Genomic DNA, 25,239 nt, shown 5'->3' with positions numbered 1-25,239 from the left:
CTGCATTTGCCAAGCAAAGTAAAGGTAAAGAAACTGCACCCTGTTGTGTCCTTGCCTTCTTCCTGCAAACTCTCCAGCACTGCTACATCTCTGTGCCAAACACTACACCCTCTTCCTCAACACCTACCCTCTTCATCTACTCTGCCATGGCACTACAGCCCTGCCTGTGGAGGGCCACCCCATCTTTGCTGCACCCCACCATCTGTCCCAAAGGATCTGTCTGCAGCGTCGGCTTAACACCTTCATTGCCGAACACCACAAGTGGCGTCACAAATCATTCACTCATAAACTTTATTCCATCACTTCATCCCTTTTACATGGGTGCCCAGGGCCACGGACCGGTTCACCGCTGCTGTGACATTCCCCTCTGAGAGACCAGCCCGGTACCGAGTACCCCACAGCTCTGGGAGGGCGACCCACATGGCTGTTCCGCCATGCGCTAGCATAGGCTATACTTGCTATGTGTGAATGGTGATGGATGTATGATTCTGGTGACTGACTCATTTGAAACTCCTTCCCTCTGATATTACGCATGGTGATAGGGTATTAGTTTAGCAGTCAGCGCCAATCAGAGGCAAGCCTTAAGCCACTGTGCACACCGCACCGCTACGCTAGCGTCCGACAGCGCGCTTGCTATCTGGCTTTGTCGTCGAGCAGCAGTGTCCTACACCGCGCTGCAGTTGCAGCCCTTCTTGGCGTTCGCAGCAGCGACGCCGCACACACGGTAGGTCTAGAGGGACGCAGCTTCTCTGTCTTGGGTCCTGCTCCTGTGACCAGATACCGAGTGTGCATTTATCTGAAGCCTGTGTCACTAACAGGTTCAGCATTTTGTATGCTATCTGAAGCCTGTGTCACTAACAGGTTCAGTGTTTTGTATGTTTTTGTTGCGGCACCTCTGTGTGTGAACAGAGCCCGCTCTGCGCACTCCGGGTGACGTTGAACCCATGTGCATCATACCGCCATATTGCTCCTCTGTCATCACTCAGGTTGTTACACCTACTGCGCCGTGGACCCCGAGCAGCGAACGCACTTTATTATTTATTTTTATTTAGTGTGTTTCACCGTTCCTAACATTATACTAGCGCCAGGGTCTGGCTAGTGATGGCAGAACAGCAGCAACTCTTACAGTGTATTCGGCAGCTTGAGGGCCGGCTGGCCACTCTTGAGAGGGCTCTCTCAGCTGCACAATCCACCGAAGCTGCTGTAAAGGCAATCACAGACGCAGTTTCCCGTATGTCCACGTCCTCCCCCGCGCTGACAGTTACCCGCCTCCCATTGCCCGATAAATTTTATGGCGATGGCGCCTCTTGTAGGGGTTTCATCAGCCAGTGCTCCATTCAGCTAGAGTTACTGGCTGCGCGATTCCCTACGCAATGGGCCAAGGTGGGGTTTATTGTTTCCCTGCTGTCGGGCAAAGCGTTGGAGTGGACTACGCCACTATGGAAGTGTGGTGACCCAGAAGTCCGGACCGCTGCTCACTTTCTAACAGCTATTAAGCAGGTCTTCCTCGGTCCACAGGTCACGCACGATACCTCTCTTCAGCTTCTTGCTTTGACTCAGGGTGCTCTCTCGGTTAGTCAGTATGCCGTCCGTTTTCGGACACTTGCTTCCGAGTTGGAGTGGTCCGATAAAGCCCTCATCTCTGTGTTTTGGAGAGGTTTGGTGGAGCACGTTAAAGATGCTCTTTCCACTAGAGACGTTCCTGCCAGTTTGGAAGAACTGATTGCCATTTCCACCCGCATTGACCTCCGTTTTTCGGAGCGCGGTATGGAGCGTGCTCAATCCAAACGGAAGGCTACTCCGGCTCCCAATTTTTTTGAGCCTCTGGAACTACCCGAGCCAGAGGTTCCACCCCCAGAGCCCATGGAGGTGTCTCGCACCGTTCTCCAGGCGTGTCTGGCACAAGTCTCCAGTCGTGGTCTTATTTGTCAACACGTGGTGTCTCAGAACAACAGTGCCCCGCAAAGGCCAAATTCTGTACCGCCGGGTAAGGCCCTTGTTCCTCCCCACCTTCGGCCAAAGGTTCTTGCCTGGGCACACTCATCCAGGAGGGGTGGTCACTGTGGCTATATGCAGACCACAAAACTCCTGGCAGGGTCTTACTGGTGGCCGCACAGGGCTCAGGATGTTAAAAAATATATTTGGGCCTGCGCCTTTTGTGCTCGGAATAGCTTCCTTAAGCAAAGATCAGAGACGCCTGCCGACACACAGTGGCATTCCTGTAACAACTATAGTGGATACTACAGGGGTTTCTTGGCAAGAAGCACAATCACAGCAGAGTCCAGAGTTAAGTGAATCGAGTTTATATAAGAACACAGCAAAACCATGCGTGTACAGTGTGAACAAGGCAAACACAAAAGTCAATAAACTGCCGCTAGGGGTCAGCGGCCAGTTGCAGGGTATACGCCTTTCAAAGTATCGAATGCTTGGAGCATAGTTTAGGAACAAAGTCCAGAATGTTATAACCGGCCACTATGGAAACAGATGCCGTTATCAGTACGGTATAGTTCTCAGAAAGTCTATCCAGTGGGTACCCTAACCCTGGTCCGGTTAGGGCACGGCAGGGCCGCTGAGTCGGCCGGAATCGCAGAACCACAAGAAGCAAGCACACGGTAGATTCTTTAGGACGGAGCAAACAGTAAGTCTCACCGATCAGGTGGCAGCAGGTAACGGGACAGCAGAGCAGCGGAGACAGCCAGCGGCTGTGGAGCGGGCAGCAGCAGAGGTGTGCAGTATAGTCTCTTGAAGCAACCACGAATGGAACAACCTCAGCAAGCTACAGCAGCTGTGAAGCCAGGACAACCCAGTACTCAAAGGAACACAGGCAGAATACTCCAGCATTGATTAATGACTGGGGTGGAGTCTTAAAGGCAGCAGACAGGAACACATGAAGGCCAGACCACCATCTTGGAGAAGGGCAAAATTCCAGAACATAGCAAAAGTGTCCAGAGTCCTGACATTACTCCCTTCTTAGAAGCGGCCTCAGGACGATCCCGAACCTGGTTTCTCGGGGAATCTCTGATGGAAAAGAGAAATCTTCCTTTGAGCGCTGATGTTCTCCACCGGTTCCCAAGAGTCTTCTTCAGGGGGATACCCCTGCCATCTAATCAAATACTGGAGCCGACCTCTGCGGATTCTGGAGTCAATAATGTCATCGACCACAAATTACTCTTGCCCATCAATTATCACCGGCCGTGGAGGTGGCACAACACGACTCTGAAAAGTATTGGGTGAGACAGCCTTTAGTAGGGAAACATGAAATACGGGATGTACCTTCATAGTCCTAGGTAACTTCAGGCGACAGGCCACAGAGCTCACAATGCCATTAATCCTGAAAGGGCCGATGAACTTCTGTCCCAGCTTCTGTGAAGGAACATTCAATTTTAAATTCTTGGTGGATAACCATACGGAATCCCCTACCTTGAACACAGGTGCTGGTTTGCGGAATCTATCTGCCGATCTTTTGTAGCGCTCTTGGGCTGAAGTCAGGGTCTCTTTTAGAACCTCCATATTCTGTTTCATCATAGTAAGCCTTTCCTCTACAGCCGGAACCGGAGACTTTATTGGAGACCTGGGAAAGATACTGGGATGGTAACCCAGGTTTGCAAAAAACGGTGTTACCTTAGTAGAGGCGTTCTGAGAGTTGTTATAAGAAAACTCCGCCAAAGGAAGTAAGTCCAGCCAATCATCTTGAAGGTGGCTGACGTAGCACCGAAGATACTGTTCCAAGGTCTGATTGGTCCGTTCTGTCTGACCATTTGTCTGGGGGTGATAGGCGGAAGAAAGGCACACATCAATATTGAGTGCAGAACAGAACTCTTTCCAGAATCTTGACGTAAATTGGGAGCCTCGATCAGAGATGATCTCATCTGGGACCCCATGCAGCCGAAACACATTCAGTAGGACCAGATCTCCAGTCTCTTTAGCTGAGGGAAGACCGGCGCATGGGACGAAATGAGCGGCCTTTGTTAAACGGTCTACAACCACTAAGATCGTATTCATGCCTTTAGAGATGGGCAGCTCCACAATAAAGTCCATAGATATCGACCCCCATGGGCGGGATGGAATAGGTAAAGGTTGCAGGAGGCCCGTAGGTGACATACGCGGGGTCTTATGACGAGCACATACCTCGCACGAGAGAACGTAGTCCTTTGTGTCCTTCAGGCATGTTGGCCACCAGAAGAAGCGACTTAGGAACTCTTGGGTCTTCTGTACGCCCCTATGACCTGCCACCTTGGAATCGTGAACCACTCTGAAGATTTTGAGACGGACCGCCTCTGGGATGTAAACACGTTGTCCTCTGAACCACATGCCCCCTTTAAGGACCAGATTGACATCAGCAGGTGGGTTAGTCAAGAGTACGTCACCTACATATGCTTCCTTGATGTCCTTCCACAAGTCGTTATCCTGGATGACCCCGATGAAATTGGCATCGGAAAGAATCGTTTTCGGCTAGGGTCCTGGTAAGGCATCTGCAGCATGAATCCGAGATAGTGCATCTGCTTTTCCATTGCGAGAACCTGGTCGAAAGGAGATAATAAAATCGAATTGATTCAGAAATAAGCTCCAGCGGGCCTGACGAGGAGAGAGACATTTCGCGGATCTAAGAAACTCCAGGTTACGATGGTCTGTCAACACAATAACTTGTTGAGCGGCTCCTTGGAGATGGTGCCTCCATTCTTTAAAAGCCGCAATAATGGCCAGCAGCTCCTTATCCCCTACATCATAGTTCTTCTCTGCTGAGGTCAGCCTACGAGAAAAGAAAGCACATGGATGAAGTAAGGCCTTCTCTCCGACTCTCTGCGAAAGGATGGCCCCCAAGGCGTTGTCTGAGGCATCCACTTCCACGATAAATGGAAGTGTCGGATCAGGGTGGACCAACAGTGGAGCTGAAGTAAAACAGGTCTTAAGCCGAATAAATGCTTCCTGAGCTTGTGCGGACCATTTAAATGGATTCTCCTTCTTTGTCAATGCAGTGATGGGACGGACAATATCAGAAAAATTTCGGATAAAACATCTATAAAAATTGGCAAAACCGATAAAACGTTGTACCTGTTTTATATTTTTGGGTACCGGCCAGTCGGTGATTGCCTGGATCTTTCCAGATTCCATATTCAGCCCCTGAGGGGAGATGACATAGCCCAGAAACCGTATCTCGGAGCGATGGAACTCGCATTTCTCCAGTTTAATATATAGGTGGTTCTCCTTCAGCCGTCTTAAAACCGTCTTGACATGTTCCTCATGTTCCTGCAATGAGTCTGAAAAAATCAAAATGTCGTCCAAGTATATGACCACAAACTGGTCCAATAGATCCCTGAAAATATCATTGACAAGGTGTTGGAAGGTCGCTGGCGCGTTACACAGTCCAAAGGGCATTACTAGATATTCAAAATGTCCATAACGGCATCTGAAAGCTGTCTTCCACTCATCCCCAGGACGAATACGCACTAGATTATACGCCCCACGAAGGTCTAAAAGACCCTTGCTTGGCGGACTCTCTCCATTAATTCAGGTATTAGCGGTAGAGGGTAGCGGTTACGTATGGTTACCTTATTAAGTCCCCGATAATCGATGCATGGTCTTAGTGTCCCATCCTTCTTTTTCACAAAGAATATAGGCGCCCCAGCTGGCGAGGAAGAAGGGCGTATGAAGCCCTTGGCCAGATTTTCATCGATGTACTCTTTTAGGGCCTGAAGTTCTGGTGCAGCCAGAGGGTAGACATTACTAAAGGGGATCGCTGCCCCGGGAAGGAGTTCAATAGGGCAGTCATAGTGTCTGTGTGGCGGGAGCTGGTCCGCCTTCTCCTTGTCACACAGATCAGAAAATTCCTTATAGACAGTTGGTAACCCCACTACCTGTATAGGAGATTCGGTCTTCAAGGATGTAGAGATTGTCTCCGTAGCAGACTTCTCCCTTGTTGGGAAAGTGATCGCCTTGGTCTCCCAGTTGATGGTTGGGTTCTGAGAGCGCAACCAGGGAATACCTAGGATCACGGGAAAATGTGGAGAAGAGATTAATAAGAACGACAATTGCTCCTGATGATCCGGCTCCAACAAGATCGTGAGAGGTATTGTCTCCTGGTCTACAGGGCCAGAGATTAGGGGTGAGCCGTCTACTGTCTCCAAATTAATTGGAGAAGCCTTCTGACAAGACTGAATGCCATGTTCCTTGGCAAAGGAAATGTCCATAAAATTGCCCCCCGCCACTGAGTCGATCATAGCTGAGCTGGAAATCCATCTTCCAGCACACAAGATTTTAATAGGGAGGGAACAATGAGAGCTCTTTTCCTTCACTTCCCCGGGGGGTGAGGTCATAGCAAGTGACTGAAACACTGCATCTATAGGCAGGCTACACTCAGAAGTGTCGGATTCCGTATCACTGCCATCCAGCTCCCCAATCGCAGCTACCACTTTGTTCTGACGTTTAGGACATTTTGGGCAGTTAATCAGGAAGTGATCTGACTGGCCGCAATAAAAACACAAACTCTCCCGAAGGCGATGTTCTCGGCGTTCATTACTATCACGCCTCTGAACTGAGTCAATCTGCATCGGTACCTCCTCCACACCCCGAGATGTCTTACCTGCAGTTTCTTTGGGAGGAAGGGAAAAATTAGACATGCGGTTATACACAGCCAGCTTTTCCTGCCTGCGCTCAGTAAGGCGAATTTCTATGCGCACGCAATGCTGTATAAAAGCCTCGAGCTCCTGTGGGGATTCTGAGCGGGCTAATTCATCCTTTACCACGCTGGAAAGGCCTCTCTTAAAAATGGGAACCTGTGCATAAAGGTCCCAATTAGTATCTACTGCTAGTCGCCTGAAGTCAGTCGCATATTCAATAACCGAGCGCTTGCCCTGGCGCAAAGATAGCAGCGCGGTCTCAGCAGAAGCGCGACGATTTGGATCGTCAAACATTAGTGTCATGGCGGCCAAAAAATCATCTAGCACATTCAGGCGTGGGTCACGAGACTCGATCATAGGATTCGCCCAAGCAAGCGCACGTGAGGTCAGCAGCATGATTATACATAGCACTTTAGAACGGCCCGTTGGAAAATGATCAGCATGGATGTCAAAGTACAGCATACATTGGTTCACGAATCCACAAAACTTGTCGCGGTCGCCATTGTATCTAAATGGTGGTAATTTAGGAAGGCTAGGTGGTGGTACGTGCCCTGCAGGCAAAGTCACAGGTCGAGCCCCCTGAGCTGCCATTTGTGTACTGATGACCTGGAAGTTTTGTCCACACTGGGTCTCCAATCCAGTCAATCTGCTTTCCTGTGCTGCAACTCGAGCGTCTAAGTCCTGCAGGTTTTGCCCAAAAACCCGTTGACTACGTTCCACGCTTTCAACTTTCTTTTGCAGAACATTCATATCCTGCTGCAGGGAACGGAGCATGGTGTACACCTGTTCCATCTTGCTGTCTGACATAGCTCCTGCAAACCCCTCTTTTTGGGCTGGAGTATCCTGTAACAACTATAGTGGATACAACAGGGGTTTCTTGGCAAGAAGCACAATCACAGCAGAGTCCAGAGTTAAGTGAATCGAGTTTATATAAGAACACAGCAAAACCATGCGTGTACAGTGTGAACAAGGCAAACACAAAAGTCAATAAACTGCCGCTAGGGGTCAGCGGCCAGTTGCAGGGTATACGCCTTTCAAAGTATCGAATGCTTGGAGCATAGTTTAGGAACAAAGTCCAGAATGTTATAACCGGCCACTATGGAAACAGATGCCGTTATCAGTACGGTATAGTTCTCAGAAAGTCTATCCAGTGGGTACCCTAACCCTGGTCCGGTTAGGGCACGGCAGGGCCGCTGAGTCGGCCGGAATCGCAGAACCACAAGAAGCAAGCACACGGTAGATTCTTTAGGACGGAGCAAACAGTAAGTCTCACCGATCAGGTGGCAGCAGGTAACGGGACAGCAGAGCAGCGGAGACAGCCAGCGGCTGTGGAGCGGGCAGCAGCAGAGGTGTGCAGTATAGTCTCTTGAAGCAACCACGAATGGAACAACCTCAGCAAGCTACAGCAGCTGTGAAGCCAGGACAACCCAGTACTCAAAGGAACACAGGCAGAATACTCCAGCATTGATTAATGACTGGGGTGGAGTCTTAAAGGCAGCAGACAGGAACACATGAAGGCCAGACCACCATCTTGGAGAAGGGCAAAATTCCAGAACATAGCAAAAGTGTCCAGAGTCCTGACATTTCCACTTTAACTTCCGCTCTCGCTGTCTCCCACGGGTCCCTTTTCAGACCTGGCGATCTTGCCACCCCTGAAGCCTTCCACGTGTCCCGGGCCTCTCTGTCTTCTACCGGGACATCAGACTTGCCTGCGGACGAGGCTGAGGCCTTATACCTCTTACGGGCACAAGTAGGTGGATCGTAAGGCTCAGGGAGGGGCTGCCCTAGGAGGGGAGTAATGTTAGGAGTCGGATTTCTGCGTTTACTCGGCAGGGATACAGATCCTCACATTCTGCACTCTCCTCCTATTTTTCCACTGCAGAGGAGATTGCCTTGCAGCAAATCTCTCCTGAGGCTAAGTCCTTCTGTCCTCTTACTGGGCATGCTCATGGAACGCATGGCTGTTCCACTAGTATAGGCTATACTTGCTATGTGTGAATGGTGATGGATGTATGATTCTGGTGACTGACTCATTTGAAACCCCTTCACTCTGATATTATGCATGGTGATAGGGTATTAGTTTAGCAGTCAGCGCCAGTCAGTGGCAAGCCTTAAGCTACTGTGCACACCGCACCGCTACGCTAGCGTCCAACATCGCGCTTGCTATCTGCAGCCCTTCTTGGCGTTCACAGCAGCGACGCCGCACACACGGTAGGTCTAGAGGGATGCAGCTTCTCTGTCTTGGGTCCTGCTCCTATGACCAGATACCGTGTGTGCATTTTCCTGAAGCCTGTGTCACTAACAGGTTCAGCGTTTTGTATGCTATCTGAAGCCTGCTCTGCGCACTCCAGGTGAAGTTGAACCCGTGTGCATCATACCATATTGCTCCTCTGTCATCACTCAGCAGCGGTTGTTACACCTACTGCACGGTGTACCCCGAGCGGCGAACACACTTTATTATTTATTTTTATTTAGTGCGCTCCGCCGTTCCTAACAGTGTCTGACCCGTAGTCCCAGAAAGACCTGCTTCAGAGAGGCTAGGAACTTCAAGGCTCACTGAACCACGGGGTAACCACGCTCCCACAGTGGGGTGGCCCACTCCAGAGCCCTGCCAGCTAGAAGGGACACGATGAATCCGACATTAGTCTGCTCAGAGGGAAATCATGCGGCCAGCAGCTCAAGCTGAATAGTATACTGGCTCACGAATCTCCTGCAGGAGGCACTATCGCCTGAAAACTTCTCGGGCAGTGGGAGGTGGGATAACATCGGTGCAGGGATGGACGTAGGAACATGGGAGACAGCCTCAGCGGCTGCCTGAGCAGCAGCCGCAGTAACATTCGCAGCTGAGGTTGAACGCTCGAGAGCCGCCAACCTGCCTACCAAATGTGCTGCAGTAGCTGCTACTTATCCGCCATTACTAGCCAGACCTTGGCGCTAGTATAATGTTATTATAAAATAATAGTAGGCGCGTTCGCCGCCTGGGGTCCACTGTGCAGAGTTGGTATGCTGCTGCTAAGTAATGGCGGATGCTCAATATGGCAGTATAACACACGCGGGTTAAACATCACCCGGTGTGCGCTGGGCGAACTCTGTTACCTCACATAGCCGCACTAACGCTAATACACAAATGCCGAGCCTGTTCACACTCACAGCGCTCGGGGAGAAGACCGCTTGGTATACTGTTATGAATGAGTCACCGAAGGAGGAAAAAAAAAAATACAAGCTAAGTCCAGAAAACCGGAGAGATTGGTAGCTATCGGATTGCAGACCCCTGATCCTATCCACAACAACTAACAGTAGCCATGGGGGTTCCTACGATGCCCTAGACCCCTCGATCACAGCCGGAGAGCTAAATAGGCCTAAAGAAAGAAAGGGGAAATCTAAACTGCCCCAGAGCAGACCCCAAAGCAATAGGCAGCCCCCAACATATAATGACGGTGAAGCAAGATGAAAACACTAACACAGATAGAAAGATAGGCTGAGCAAACGATGGGGCCCAAGCTAACTAAAAAGGACAGGATAGAAAAGCTGCTGTCTGCAATGCGCAAAGAACCCTACCAAAAAATGTCCCAACCGTCTGATAGGAAACAAAGGCCCTGAAGTCGCTAGGACTTCAAAAAGACTATATCAGCACTCAGGTAAATTCTGAAGACAGAGCAAAGAGACAAACTGATCAGTAGTGTTGAGTGATACCGTTCGATGCCCAAAAATATCGTATCGGATGGTATCGCCCGATACGAAAAAAATATCGGGTATCGCCGATTCCGATACCGGAAGCTTGTTGGCTAATTCTACATAATTGAAAACAAATAAGAATTATGTAGAATGTATTGTGGGAGGTGGAGGAGACATTAAAGGCATAGTGGTTTATTCAAATCACATGGCATAGCATTAATTCCAATTTTTTTTTTCAAGACGTTCGGAGTTAAAAAGATATTGACTATGTTAACCTTTTTTATATTTTGTCAGATATGTATGTTTCACAACTTCCATGCTCTTCACCTTCTTTTGTACTTCTCCCACACTTTCTCCTTCATGATCCGCAGCAGTAGCATTTTTTTCATCAACTTTTTCTTCACCTTATTCATCTTCTTCTTCTTCATCTTCTTCCAATTAATTTTTTTTTCCATTCTTCATATTCTTCTTATTCAGCTATTATTAATTTTCATATGCTATTTCTTCATCTTGTTCTTATTCTTCTTTTTCTTCATTTTCTTATGGTGACAGGCATTCCTGTAGTACTTATCTATAAAAGTTATAAGATTACACCTTACGTTCTGCCTGTCACTAAAGATTTACAACAGGATTTGTCCGCGTTCAGTTTGGCCTGCAGCAGCAGGAATTTTCCAGGGGCACCACGAGGAGGAACGGTCTCACCCCCATTTTCTGCTTAGTCTTCTTCTGCTTATAATTTTGATTTCTTCCATGCTGATTTTTAGTCTTATGCTTAATGTTCTTCTGCTTTCTGTTCTTCTGCTTTTGCTTCTTCTGCTTCTTGTTCTTCTGTCTTTTGTTCTGTATCTTGGTGGTTGTCTTCATGTTCTTTGTCCTCTTGGTCTTATTATTTAGGGTCATATTTCTGGTCTTCTTTGGTGTGGTCTTCAGGGTCGTCGTCATCAGGGTCGTCGTCATGGAGATCAATAAGGATTACCAAAGACAATTTCAAAAAGCTTGATCTTTGAAATGTAGCAGAAGGTACAAGAAGGCTGAGAAACTGGCGAGAACCAGCTGACAGTACTGGAACCTGTAGTGGCAGCAGAAGGAACAATAGCCAATGGCACTACTGAGGAACAGCTGACGGTGCTGGACCCCGGTTGCTATGCAGGAGGTACCTGTGCTAGAAACCACTACCAAGGACCAGCTGACGTTGCTGGACCTCGGACACCGAGATGGAGGCACCTAGGCCAAAGGCTCTGGCGAGAACCAGCTGACAGTGCTGGAACCCGGGTGGGTAGCAGAAGGTACCCATCCAAAGCAAAGTAGCCAGGCCGCAAGCCGGCCGCAGTTACCGAAACCCACAGTCCTACAGGGGGTCCATGTCCCATTGGCACTACGGATCCAGCCTTCAGTGCCAGTTCCCACAGCCCACATAGGAGTCACCTAAACTGCAGGCACCGTAGAGTCGGCTAACCCAGCCGCAAGACGACAGGACAACGGTTTGGTGGCATAGTGACCTTGACACTACCCGGAAACAGCTGGAGTGCTGGAACCAGGCTGGGCAACAGGGAGTACCCATGCCAAAGACACTGCCGAGAACCAGCTGACGGTGCTGGAACCCAGATGGGTAGCAAAAGCTACAAGAGCCAATGGCACTACCGAGGAACAGCTGACGGTGCTGGACCACGGTTACTAAGCAGAAGGTACCTGTGCTAAAAAGCACTACCAAGGACCAGCTGATGGTGCTGGACTTCGGATACCAAGATCGAGGCACCTAGGCCAAAGGCTCTGGCGAGAACCAGCTGACAGTGCTGGAACCCGGGTGGGTAGCAGAAGGTACCCATCCAAAGCAAAGTAGCCAGGCCGCAAGCCGGCCGCAGTTACCGAAACCAACAGTCCTACAGGGGGTCCATGTCCCATTGGCACTACGGATCCAGCCTTCAGTGCCAGTTCCCGCAGCCCACATAGGAGTCACCTAAACTGCAGGCACCGTAGAGTCGGCTAACCCGGCCGCAAGACGACAGGACAACGGATTGGTGGCATAGTGACCTTGACACTACCCGGAAACAGCTGGCATGCTGGAACCAGGCTGGGCAACAGGGAGTACCCATGCCAAAGACACTGCCGAGAACCAGCTGACGGTGCTGGAACCCAGATGGGTAGCAAAAGCTACAATAGCCAATGACACTACCGAGGAACAGCTGACGGTGCTGGACCACGGTTACTAAGCAGAAGGTACCTGTGCTAAAAAGCACTACCAAGGACCAGCTGACGGTGCTGGACTTCGGATACCGAGATGGAGGCACCTAGGCCAAAGGCTCTGGCGAGAACCAGCTGACAGTGCTGGAACCCGGGTGGGTAGCAGAAGGTACCCATCCAAAGCAAAGTAGCCAGGCCGCAAGCCGGCCGCAGTTACCGAAACCCACAGTCCTACAGGGGGTCCATGTCCCATTGGCACTACGGATCCAGCCTTCAGTGCCATTTCCCGCAGCCCACATAGGAGTCACCTAAACTGCAGGCACTGTAGAGTCGGCTAACCCGGCCGCAAGACGACAGGACAACGGATTGGTGGCATAGTGACCTTGACACTACCCGGAAACAGCTGGCATGCTGGAACCAGGCTGGGCAACAGGGAGTACCCATGCCAAAGACACTGCCGAGCACCAACTGGCATTGTTGGAACCCAGGGACAATCATGGTGAAGGCCGAGGCCTACTTGGTGGTAGTTTCAGATTGTTTGTAGGCTACAACAGACTGTCAACGTGCTCCAATTATGCATCTGTCTCCACTCTGTTTCCAGGATTTCACGTGACCACCAACACCGCCAGTTTATGCGTACAGTAGCCGTCTGCCCAATACACACGTGTCCCTGTGTTACTGGGGTTCTGTAATGTCAGCAGATCCCCTGATGTGTGTCTACCAATTTCTCCTGCTCTGTCCACATTCCCACCACTTGCAGTGGGAAGGTGGACAGCGCAGGAGACAGTGTCGGACACACATTGGGGGATCTGCTCACGTAACAGAACACCAGGAACACAGGAACACGTGTGGAATGCGTGGACAGCAACTGTGAGCAGGAACTGGCGGTGTTGGAGGTCAGGGGAAATACTAGAGACAGAGTGGAGACAGAGGCCAAATCAGAGAATGTTTAAATCTGAAGTAGTTACAATTTGGAGGCAGCAGCACTTTGCCCTCCACACAGCAGGGGATCAGCTGACGTTACTGACCCCCACTTTCACCTGAACAAGTGTGTTTTTCTGTGTGGACAGCACTTCCGAGCAACAACTGACGATGTTGGAGCCCAGGGATAGTCATTTTGTAGGCTGATTCCTACTTGGAGACAGTTTAAGATAAGACGTTGTTTGAATTTGGAGGCAGCAGCAGTTTGCCCTCCACACAGCAGGGGATCAGCTTACATTACCGAACCCCACTTTCACATGAACGAGTGTGTTTTTCTGTGAGGACAGCACTTCCGAGCACCAACTGGCGTTGTTGGAGCCCAGGGACAATCAGGGTGCAGGCCGAGGCCTACTTTGTGGCAGTTTTAGATTGTTTGTAGGCTACAACAGAATGTCAACGTGCTCCAATTAGGCATCTGTCTCCACTCTGTTTCCAGGATTTCACGTGACCACCAACACCGCCAGTTTTTGCGCACAGCAGCCGTCTGCCCAATACACATGTGTTCCTGGGTTACTGGGGTTCTGTAATGTCAGCTGATCCCTTGATGTGTGTCTGCCAATGTCTCCTGCTCTGTCCATATTCCCACCGCTTGTAGTGGGAAGGTGGACAGCGCAGGAGACAGTGCCGGACACACATTGGGGGATCTGCTCACGTAACAGAACACCAGGAACACAGGAACACGTGTGGAATGAATGGACGGCAACTGTGAGCAGGAACTGGCGGTGTTGGAGGTCAGGGGAAATACCAGAGACAGAGTGGAGACAGAGGCCAAATCAGAGAATGTTTAAATCTGAAGTAGTTACAATTTGGAGGCAGCAGCACTTTGCCCTCCACACAGCAGGGGATCAGCTGACGTTACCGAACCCCACTTTCACATGTACGAGTGTTTTTTTCTGTGTGGACAACACTTCCGAACAACAAGTGACGATGTTGGAGCCCAGGGATAGTCATTTTGTAGGCTGAGGCCTACTTGGAGGCAGTTTAAGATAAAACTTGTTTGAATTTGGAGGCAGCAGGAGAGTTTGCCGTACACACAGCAGGGGACCAGCTGACGTTACCGAACCCCACTTACACATGAGCGAGTGTTTTGTCTGTGCGGACAGCACTTCTGAGCACCAACTGGCGGTGTCGGAGCCCAGGGAAAATCAGGTAGTAGGCCGAGGCCTACTTGTTGGCAGTTTGTGATTGTTTCTAGACTACTACTAACTGTCAACGTACTCCAATTAGGCCTCTGTCTTCACTCTGTTTCGAGTATTTCCTCTGGCTTCCAACCACGCCAGTTGCTGCTCTGAAATGCCGTCTGCACAACCCACACTTGTTCCTGTGTTACTGGGGTTCTGTAACAGCAGCTTCTCCCTAGAGGTGAGTCAGGCAATGTCTCCTGCTCTGTCCACATTTCCACTACAAATACTGGGAATGTAGACAAAGCAGGAGACATTGCCGTGCTCACTTCTGGAGATGAGCAGATGTTACAGGACCCAGGTAACACAGGAACAAGTGTGGATTGTGCAGACGGCACTTGAGAGCAGAAACAGGCGGTGTTGTAGGCCGGAGGAAATACTCAAAACAGAGTGGAGACAGAGGACAAATCAGAGAACATATTAAATCAGAGGTAGTCAGAAGTTGTAGGCAGCAGGAGAGTTTGATGTACACACAGCAGGGGATCAGCTGACGTTACCGAACCCCACTTACACATGAGCGAGTGTTTAGTCTGTGCGGACAGCACTTCTGAGCACCAACTGGCGTTGTCGGAGCCCAGGGAAAATCAGGTAGTAGGCCGAGGCCTACTTGGAGCCAGGTGTAAATCTGAGGTTGTTTGACTGTGGAGGAAGCAGGACACTTTGCCATACACACAGCAGGGGAACAGTTGACGTTACCCAACCCCACTTACACATGAGCGAGTGTTTTGTCTGTGCGGACAGCACTTCTGAGCACCAACTGGCGGTGTCGGAGCCCAGGGAAAATCAGGTAGTAGGCCGAGACCTACTTGTTGGCAGTTTGCGATTGTTCCTAGACTACTACTAACTGTCAACGTACTCCAATTAGGCCTCTGTCTTCACTCTGTTTCGAGTATTTCCTCTGGCTTCCAACCACGCCAGTTCCTGCTCTGAAAAGCTGTCTGCACAACCCACACTTGTTCCTGTGTTACTGGGGTTCTGTAACAGCAGCTTCTCCCTAGAGGTGAGTCAGGCAATGTCTCTTGCTCTGTCCACATTTCCACTACAAGTAGTGGGAATGTAGACAAAGCAGGAGACATTGCCGTGCTCACCTCTGGAGATGAGCAGATGTTACAGAACGCACGTAACACAGGAACAAGTGTGGATTGTGCAGACGGCACTTGAGAGCAGAAACAGGCGGTGTTGTAGGCCAGAGGAAATACTCAAAACAGAGTGGAGACAGAGGGCAAATCAGAGAACGTATTAAATCAGAGGTAGTCAGAAGTTGTAGGCAGCAGGAGAGTTTGCCGTACACACAGCAGGGGATCAGCTGACGTTACCGAACCCCATTTACACATGAGCGAGTGTTTTGTCTGTGCGGACAGCACTTTTAAGCACCAACTGGCGGTGTCGGAGCCCAGGTTAAATCAGGTAGTAGGCCAAGGCCTACTTGTTGGCAGTTTGCGATTGTTTCTAGACTACTACTAACTGTCAACGTACTCCAATTAGGCCTCTGTCTTCACTCTGTTTCGAGTATTTCCTCTGGCTTCCAACCACGCCAGTTGCTGCTCTGAAATGCCGTCTGCACAACCCACACTTGTTCCTGTGTTACTGGGGTTCTGTAACAGCAGCTTCTCCCTAGAAGTGAGTCAGGCAATGTCTCCTGCTCTGTCCACATTTCCACTACAAGTAGTGGGAATGTAGACAAAGCAGGAGACATTGCCGTGCTCACCTCTGGAAATGAGCAGATGTTACAGGACCCAGGTAACACAGGAACAAGTGTGGATTGTGCAGATGGCACTTGAGAGCAGAAACAGGCGGTGTTGTAGGCCGGAGGAAATACTCAAAACAGAGTGGAGACAGAGGGCAAATCAGAGAACATATTAAATCAGAGGTAGTCAGAAGTTGTAGGCAGCAGGAGAGTTTGCTGTACACACAGCAGGGGATCAGCTGACGTTACCGAACCCCACTTACACATGAGCGAGTGTTTTGTCTGTGCGGACAGTAATTCTGAGCACCAACTGGTGGTGTCCGAGCCCAGGGAAAATCAAGTAGTAGGCCGAGGCCTACTTGGAGCCAGGTGTAAATCTGAGGTTGTTTGACTGTGGAGCCAGCAGGACACTTTGCCATACACACAGCAGGGGACCAGCTAACGTTACCGAACCCCACTTACACATGAGCGAGTGTTTTGTCTGTGCGGACAGCACTTCTGAGCACCAAATGGCGGTGTCGGAGCCCAGGGAAAATCAGGTAGTTGGCCGAGGCCTATTTGTTGGCAGTTTGCGATTGTTTCTAGACTACTACTAACTGTCAACGTACTCCAATTAGGCCTCTGTCTTCACTCTGTTTCGAGTATTTCCTCTGGCTTCCAACCACGCCAGTTGCTGCTCTGAAATGCCGTCTGCACAACCCACACTTGTTCCTGTGTTACTGGGGTTCTGTAACAGCAGCTTCTCCCTAGAGGTGAGTCAGGCAATGTCTCCTGCTCTGTCCACATTTCCACTACAAGTAATGGGAATGTAGACAAAGCAGGAGACATTGCCGTGCTCACCTCTGGAGATGAGCAGATGTTACAGGACCCAGGTAACACAGGAACAAGTGTGGATTGTGCAGACGGCACTTGACAGCAGAAACAGGCTGTGTTGTAGGCCGGAGCAAATACTCAAAACAGAGTGGAGACAGAGGGCAAATCAGAGAACGTATTAAATCAGAGGTAGTCAGAAGTTGTAGGCAGCAGAAGTGTTTGCCGTACACACAGCAGGGAACCCTACTTACACATGAGCGAGTGTTTTGTCTGTGCGGACAGCACTTCTGAGCACCAACTGGCGGTGTCGTAGCCAAGGGAAAATCAGGTAGTAGGCTGAGGCCTACTTGGAGCCAGGTGTAAATCTGAGGTTGTTTGACTGTGGAGGGAGCAGGACACTTTGCCATACACACAGCAGGGGACCAGCTGATGTTACCGAACCCCACTTACACATGAGCGAGTGTTTTGTCTGTGCGGACAGCACTTCTGAGCACCAACTGGCGGTGTCGGAGCCCAGGGAAGATCAGGTAGTAGGCCGAGGCCTGCTTGGAGCAAGCTGTAAATCTGAGGTTGTTTGACTGTGGAGGGAGCAGGACACTTTGCCATACACACAGCAGGGGACCAGCTGACGTTACCGAACCCCACTTACACATGAGCGAGTGTTTTGTCTGTGCGGACAGCACTTCTGAGCACCAAATGGCGGTGTCTGAGCCAAGGGAAAATCAGGTAGTAGGCCGAGGCCTACTTGTTGGCAGTTTGCGATTGTTTCTAAACTACTACTAACTGTCAACGTACTCCAATTAGGCCTCTGTCTTCACTCTGTTTCGAGTATTTCCTCTTTCTTCCAACCACGCCCGTTGCTGCTCTGAAATGCCGTCTGCACAACCCATACTTGTTCCTGTGTTACTGGGGTTCTGTAACAGCAGCTTCTCCCTAGAGGTGAGTCAGGCAATGTCTCCTGCTCTGTCCACATTTCCACTACAAGTAGTGGGAATGTAGACAAAGCACGAGACATTGCCGTGCTCACCTCTGGAGATGAGCAGATGTTACAGGACCCAGGTAACACAGGAACAAGTGTGGATTGTGCAGACGACACTTGAGAGCAGAAACAGGCGGTGTTGTAGGCCGGGGGAAATACTCAAAACAGAGTGGAGACAGAGGGCAAATCAGAGAACGTATTAAATCAGAGGTAGTCAGAAGTTGTTGGCAGCAGGAGAGTTTGCCGTACACACAGCAGGGGATCAGCTGACGTTACAGAACCCCACTTACACATGAGCGAGTGTTTTGTCTGTGCGGACAGCACTTCTGAGCACCAACTGGCGGTGTCGGAGCCCAGGGAAAATCAGGTAGTAGGCCGAGGCCTACTTGGAGCCAGGTGTAAATCTGAGGTTGTTTGACTGTGGAGGGAGCAGGACACTTTGCCATACACACAGCAGGGGACCAGCTGACGTTACCGAACCCCACTTACACATGAGCGAGTGTTTTGTCTGTGCGGACAGCACTTCTGAGCACCAACTGGCGGTGTCGGAGCCCAGGGAAAGTCAGGTAGTAGGCCGAGGCCTACTTGTTGGCAGTTTGCGATTGTTTCTAGACTACTACTAACTGTCAACGTACTCCAATTAGGCCTCTGTCTTCACTCTGCTTCGAGTATTTCCTCTGGCTTCCAACCACGCCAGTTGCTGCTCTGAAATGCCGTCTGCACAACCCACACTTGTTCCTGTGTTACTGGGGTTCTGTAACAGCAGCTTCTCCCTAGAGGTGAGTCAGGCAATGTCTCCTGCTCTGTCCACATTTCCACTACAAATAGTGGGAATGTAGACAAAGCTGGAGACATTGCCGTGCTCACCTCTGGAGATGAGCAGATGTTACAGGACCCAGGTAACACAGGAACAAGTGTGGATTGTGCAGACGGCACTTGAGAGCAGAAACAGGCGGTGTTGTAGGCCGGAGGAAATACTCAAAACAGAGTGGAGACAGAGGGCAAATCAGAGAACATATTAAATCAGAGGTAGTCAGAAGTTGTAGGCAGCAGGAGAGTTTGCCGTACACACAGCAGGGGATCAGCTGACGTTACCGAACCCCACTTACACATGAGCGAGTGTTTTGTCTGTGCGAACAGCACTTCTGAGCACCAACTGGCGGTGTCGGAGCCCAGGGAAAATCAGGTAGTAGGCCGAGGCCTACTTGGAGCCAGGTGTAAATCTGAGGTTGTTCGACTGTGGAGGGAGCAGGACACTTTGCCATACACACAGCAGGGGACCAGCTGACGTTACCGAACCCCACTTACACATGAGCACTTCTGAGCAACAACGGGCGTTGCTGTAGCCCAGGAAATAAAGTTCATGTCATAGAAACATGAACAAAACAGGAGACCTGGATCCTGTTGCCAGCCAATTATTTATTCTGGAAGAGGACTGGCAAATTCAGGTGAGATCCAGGCCTTGTTCATTTTCAGAAAAGTAAGCCGGTCAACATTATCGGCGGATAGTCGCGTGCGACAGTCTGTTACCACACCACATGCAGCACTAAAGACACGTTCCGATAATACACTGTCAGCAGGGCAAGCCAGCACCTCCAATGCATACTGGCTAAGCTCTGGCCATGTATCCAGCTTAGAGACCCAACACTTGAAAGGGGAAGAGCCGTCTGTGAGTACACTAACAGGGCAAGACAAGTAGTCTGTCACCATCTGACGGAAACGTTGCCTCCTGCTGACTGGAGCCGTCTGTGATGGTGTAGCCGTTTGTGGCGGTCCCACAAAACTTTTCCACATTTGGGCCATACTGGCCTTGCCTTGTCCTGCGGCACTGCCTCTGCTACCTCTTTGTGCAGAGTTTCCTCCACTGCCTCTACCCACATGGCTGCTTTGAAAAGTACTACCAGCAACACTTGCGGGGGGAATGGAGAACATGATGGCCTGCACAAGTGTTTCTTGGTACTCCCGCATTTTTCGCTCCCGCTTCAACTGTGGTATGAGGCTTTGTAAGTTGTCCCGGTAGCGAGGATCTAGGAGGGTGTACACCCAATAATCAGCCGTGTGGAGAATGTTGGCGATGCGGCGGTCATTTAACAAGCACTGCAGCATGAAATCAACCATGTGCTGCAGACTGCCAACTGGACCGGAAAAGCTGTCCCCAGCTTGAGGCAGCATCTCTGCCTGCTCAGCATCACCCCACCCTCGCTGTACACACTGACTACTAGAGCCTTGTGTACCTCCCTCCTCTGGAGAGATGTGTTCCTCCTCCTCCATTGACTCCTCGTCATCCTCCTCACTAAGTGTCCCCTGCCTGGGCCTTTGTGTGGAAGCACGTTGCGCAGACTTGCCAGAAGCAGATGGCATTTCTGACTCCTCATCCTCGACCTCTTCAAAAACCTCCTCACTTAGTGCTTGTAAGGTTTTTTGAAGCAGACAGATGAGGGGGACAGTCATGCTGATTAGTGCATCATCTGCACTGGCCATCCGCGTGGAGTCATCGAAGGCACGCAAAACTTGGCAGATGTCCCTCATAGTGGCCCACTCAGTGGTGGTGAAGTGTGTCCGGCGCACAGTGCGACTTGTTTGCGCCTGATGCAGCTGGTACTCCATTACTGCTGCCTGCTGCTCACACAACCGCTCCAACATATGTAACGCTGAATTCCACCTGGTGGGGAGGTCACATATGATGCGATGTTCTGGCAGGCGGAATCGGCGTTGCAGAGATGCAATGCGCGATCTTGCCATGCTGGACGCCGCAAGTGAGCACACTCTAGGCTAACCTTGTGCAGCAGTGCATCAAGATCCGGATAGTCCCTCAGAAAGCTCTGCACGACCAAATTGAGCACGTGTGCCAGACATGGTATGTGAGTGAGGTTGCCTAGGCCCAGAGCTGCCACTAGATTTCGGCCATTGTCACTCACTACCAAACCTGGCTGGAGATTCGCTGCCACAAACCACACATCGCTCTCCTGCTTGATGGCATTCCAGAGCTCCTGTGCTGTGTGGCTCCGATTCCCCAAAAAAATTAATTTAAGGATGGCCTGTTGACGTTTGGCCACACCTGTGCTCATATCTGGCCTAACAGGCTCATGCAGTGCTGATTCCGAGGAACTAGAGTAGGAGGAGGACTCAATATGTACAGACTGCATTCCTGCAATCCTTGGAGTTGGCAGAATATGTACAGAGACACTCTCCAGATCTGTACCCGGCTCCACAACATTGACCCAATGGGCAGTGAGGGAAAGGTATCGTCCCTGTCCATGGCTACTGGTCCACACATTGGTGGTCAGGTGGACCTTGCTACTGACAGCGTTTAGTAGCGCATTTTTAATTTTTCCCTCCACATGCTTTTGCAGGGCAGGGACGGCTTGCCTGCTGAAATAAAAGCGGCTGGGCACATTGTATTGTGGAACTGCCAATGACATCAAGTTCCAGAAGGTGTCAGTCTCCACCAGCCTGAATGACAGCATCTCAAGGGCCAGTAGTTTGGCAATGCCGGCATTCAGAGCCAGTGCTCGGGGATGGTATGCCGAGTATGGCCGCTTTTTCTCCCATGCCTGTGCTACCGATTGCTGGTGAGTGGCCTGGGAGTGTGCTGATGACTGCGAACGTGGTTCAGTGGGTGGAATTTCACTGGGTCTCTGGACAACAGTGGCAGTGGTTCTTCCATGGCGTTCCAGTGAGGAAGCCGAACCAGCTGTGTGTGAGCTGGAGGAAGAGGTCCCAACACGAGCTGAAGAGGTGGTAGGTGCTGCTGAAGGTTGGCCTACATCTTCAGTGTGTCTGTGTAACTCCACCTCGTGCTTGGTACGCACATGTTTCCACATATTTGTGGTATTGAGGTTGCTCACATTTTTCCCTAGTTTCACTTTCTGATGACACAGCTTGCATTTGACAAAGCAAATGTCATCTGCAACTGTGTCAAAAAAAGACCACGCACTGCAAGTCCTGGGAGCGCCCGTTTTGTGTTTTGGAAGAGGATTGCTCCTCACGGGTGCCAAAGTGGAGGCTACAGGCAACCAAGTCTGCCCCCGCCCTCTCCCTCCTCTTTTGGCCGTTCGGGGAATCTCTTCCTCAGAGCTGCTCCCACCACCTTCCTGTGGCTGACGCCATGATGGGTCAAGGACCTCATCATCTCCACTCCCCTCTTCAAGCACCGGCTGGTCCTGGGTTGGCTCGCCAGCACCGTACGCACCAGAAATTGGCAACTGAGTCTCATCATCATCAGATGAGCACTGAGGTGTGCTGACAATAGGCACTGGCCCACCCGCCTCTTCAGATTCAGAGGGACAAAGCAGTTGCACATCACTGCACACTCCCTCTTCTTCACACTCTAGAATGCTGCTTGGCTGGCCACCTCTTTCCAAGCCAACAGATTCTGAGAACAGAAGTAAAGATTGAGATGGCTCCTGTCCAGGGCTCTCAGACTGCCTGGGCAATTTGGCAGGTGGTGAAGAGACAGATGGTTGCTCTTCAGTGCTCTGACTTTGGGAGGATGCGGAAGTCATTGAAGTGGATGCGCTAGCTGCCATCCATCCGACAATGGCTTCAATTTGTTCGTCACGCAGCAGTGGGGTACAGCGAGGTCCTACAAAGCTGCGCATGAAGGACTGTTGCCTGGTAAAAGTGGGGGATGCCGGGTCACTGGTGGCCGCAGCAGACACCGAATCCCCACGTCCTCTCCCTGCTGAATCCCCCCGTCCTCTCCCTGCTGAAACTCCACGGCCACGACCACGTGCCTTACTCCCTGCCTTCTTCATCTTGGTAGACTGATAAAGATAGGCAGAAAAGTAAAAAAGGGGTGGCTTAGTGTTCTTATTCCTGAACACCTGCTAACCAGTATAAGAAACACTAATTTGGCTAAGAGTGTGTGTACTACACTTTAATATGATCTAATGTGGCCTACACAACTGTAAAGTGGAGTGTTTGGTGAACTTTATTTCCTTTTTTTTTGGGGGGGGGGGAAGAAAAGGATGTGACCAAAGTTTGAAAGCTATAGTATCACAAACTTTTTGGAGCGATTACAATGCAGGAAGCTAACCTACAATGCAATTGATGAGGCTCCAAAAAATAGGGTGATACTAGTCTGGCTGGCCCTGAAGGGCACAAGCCAGCAAAAAGGCTCCTCTATCTAATCCTATATAGTGTTTGCAACCAACCAATGACAATGGATGCGGATGGAAGCACACTAATATATGGAACAAAAATCTGGATAAATTAGCTGCAAAAAAAGGACTATGTATGAGGCAGTGACGCACGCTGAGCGGACGACAGCTAGCGGTGGCTGTAGAACACACTGCAACGTGAGCTGCACTCACACACAGAGAGACCTATCAGACAGCCAAAAACAGTGCAGAGAAATGGGCTATAGCACTGAAAGGCTGCTGAAAGGCTCCGCTGTCCACTCCTTTAGTGTTTGCAACCAACGTATATGGATACGTATGGAAGCACACTATAGAGGAGAAAAAAAAGCAGCAATAAAAGAAAAATGTGTATGAGGCAGAGACACACGCTGGGCGGCCTACAAGCAGACGTGCCTGCAGGACACACTACACAGCGTGGGTCTGCACTCTCACAGCCCTTGCAGACAGCTATTAAAACAGCGCTGCTGGGCTACAAAAATGCTACAGTGGTGGATTATGTAGCCTGGGTAGAGCAATAGATATTTTAGATGATCGCTATTTCTAACTGTCCCTCACAGTCTTCAACAGCAGCCTGTCCCTAACTGAATTCACAGCAGAGTGACCAGAAATTGCGGCTGCAGCGGTTTTTATAGTGCATCATGACATCATTTCAGCAGCCAATCACAGCCATGCCAGTAGTTAACATGCCTACATGCCTAACAGGATGTGCCCACACTTCTGAGGATCCCCATTGGCTGAATCAAATCGAGCGGGCTCCTAGCATTATGGGAACTTCCGATTCCGGTATTCGATATGAAAAAAGTATCGGAATTCCGATACAGCGAATATCGGACGATACCCGATACTTGCGGTATCGGAATGCTCAACACTACTGATCAGAGACAAAAATGGAACTCAGCACACCCTGACCGGGGATGGCTGAACTCCAAAAAACAAGGTAAACAAAACAAAACTAATAAGTTCAATAGCAGAGCAAAAACTTATCTTTGGGAAGCAAGAATCAGACTGGTCTCCAAGAGTCCAGCAGAGAAATCACCAGCGACTCAGAAGGGCATCGGCTGCCTTATATCCAGTCAGAATTTCCTGTTACCCAGTCATCATCTACGAGATCAGGTGTTTAGTAATCAGCCTCACTACCTTGCTTCACCAGAAGAGGGAGTTCATCAGACAACGACGGTGAAGGGGAAAATGAACTCACAACAGTACCTCCCCCTTGAGGAGGGGTCACCGAACCCTCATCCACGCCACCAGGGTGATCAGGATGGGCCCGATGAAAGGCACGAACCAATCTTTCGCCATGAATATCGGATGCAGGGACCCAAGAATTATCCTCCTGGCCATAACCCTTCCATTTAACCAAATACTGGAGTCTCCGTCTAGCCAGGCGAGAAACCAGTATCTTCTCAACCTCATATTCCACATTACCTTCAACCAATACCGGGTCAGGAGGTGCCACCACAGGAACTACTGGCTCAACAAACCTCTTTAACAGAGACTTATGAAACACGTTATGGATCTTAAATGTAACAAGAAGAGCCAATCGAAAAGAGACTTGATTAAGAATCTCCAAAATCTTGTAAGGTCCAATAAATCTAGGTTTAAACTTTGGAGAAACCACCTTCATAGCGATATTCTTTGATGACAACCAAACCATATCACCCATCTTAAACTGGGGACCAATGGTCCTATGCCGGTTGGAAAACCGCTGGGCCTTTTCCTGGGAGAGAGACAACTTATCCACCACTTGGTCCCAGATCTGGTGCATTCTCTCCACCACAGTGTCAACACCTGGGCAGGCAGAGGGCTCCACCTGCCCTGAAGAAAATCGAGGATGAAACCCAAAGTTACAAAAAAAAGGTGACATCAAAGTGGCAGAACTAGCTCTATTATTTAAAACAAATTCGGCCAAGGGCAAAAATGAAACCGAATCATCCTGATCAGCAGAAATAAAACATCTCAAATATGACTCCAAGGTCTGGTTTGT

Source organism: Dendrobates tinctorius, unplaced genomic scaffold, assembly GCF_039654945.1.
Source record: "Dendrobates tinctorius isolate UK_male_01 unplaced genomic scaffold, ASM3965494v1 ptg000043l, whole genome shotgun sequence".
NCBI lineage: Eukaryota > Metazoa > Chordata > Amphibia > Anura > Dendrobatidae > Dendrobates > Dendrobates tinctorius.
Note: the sequence above shows the minus strand (reverse complement) of the source record.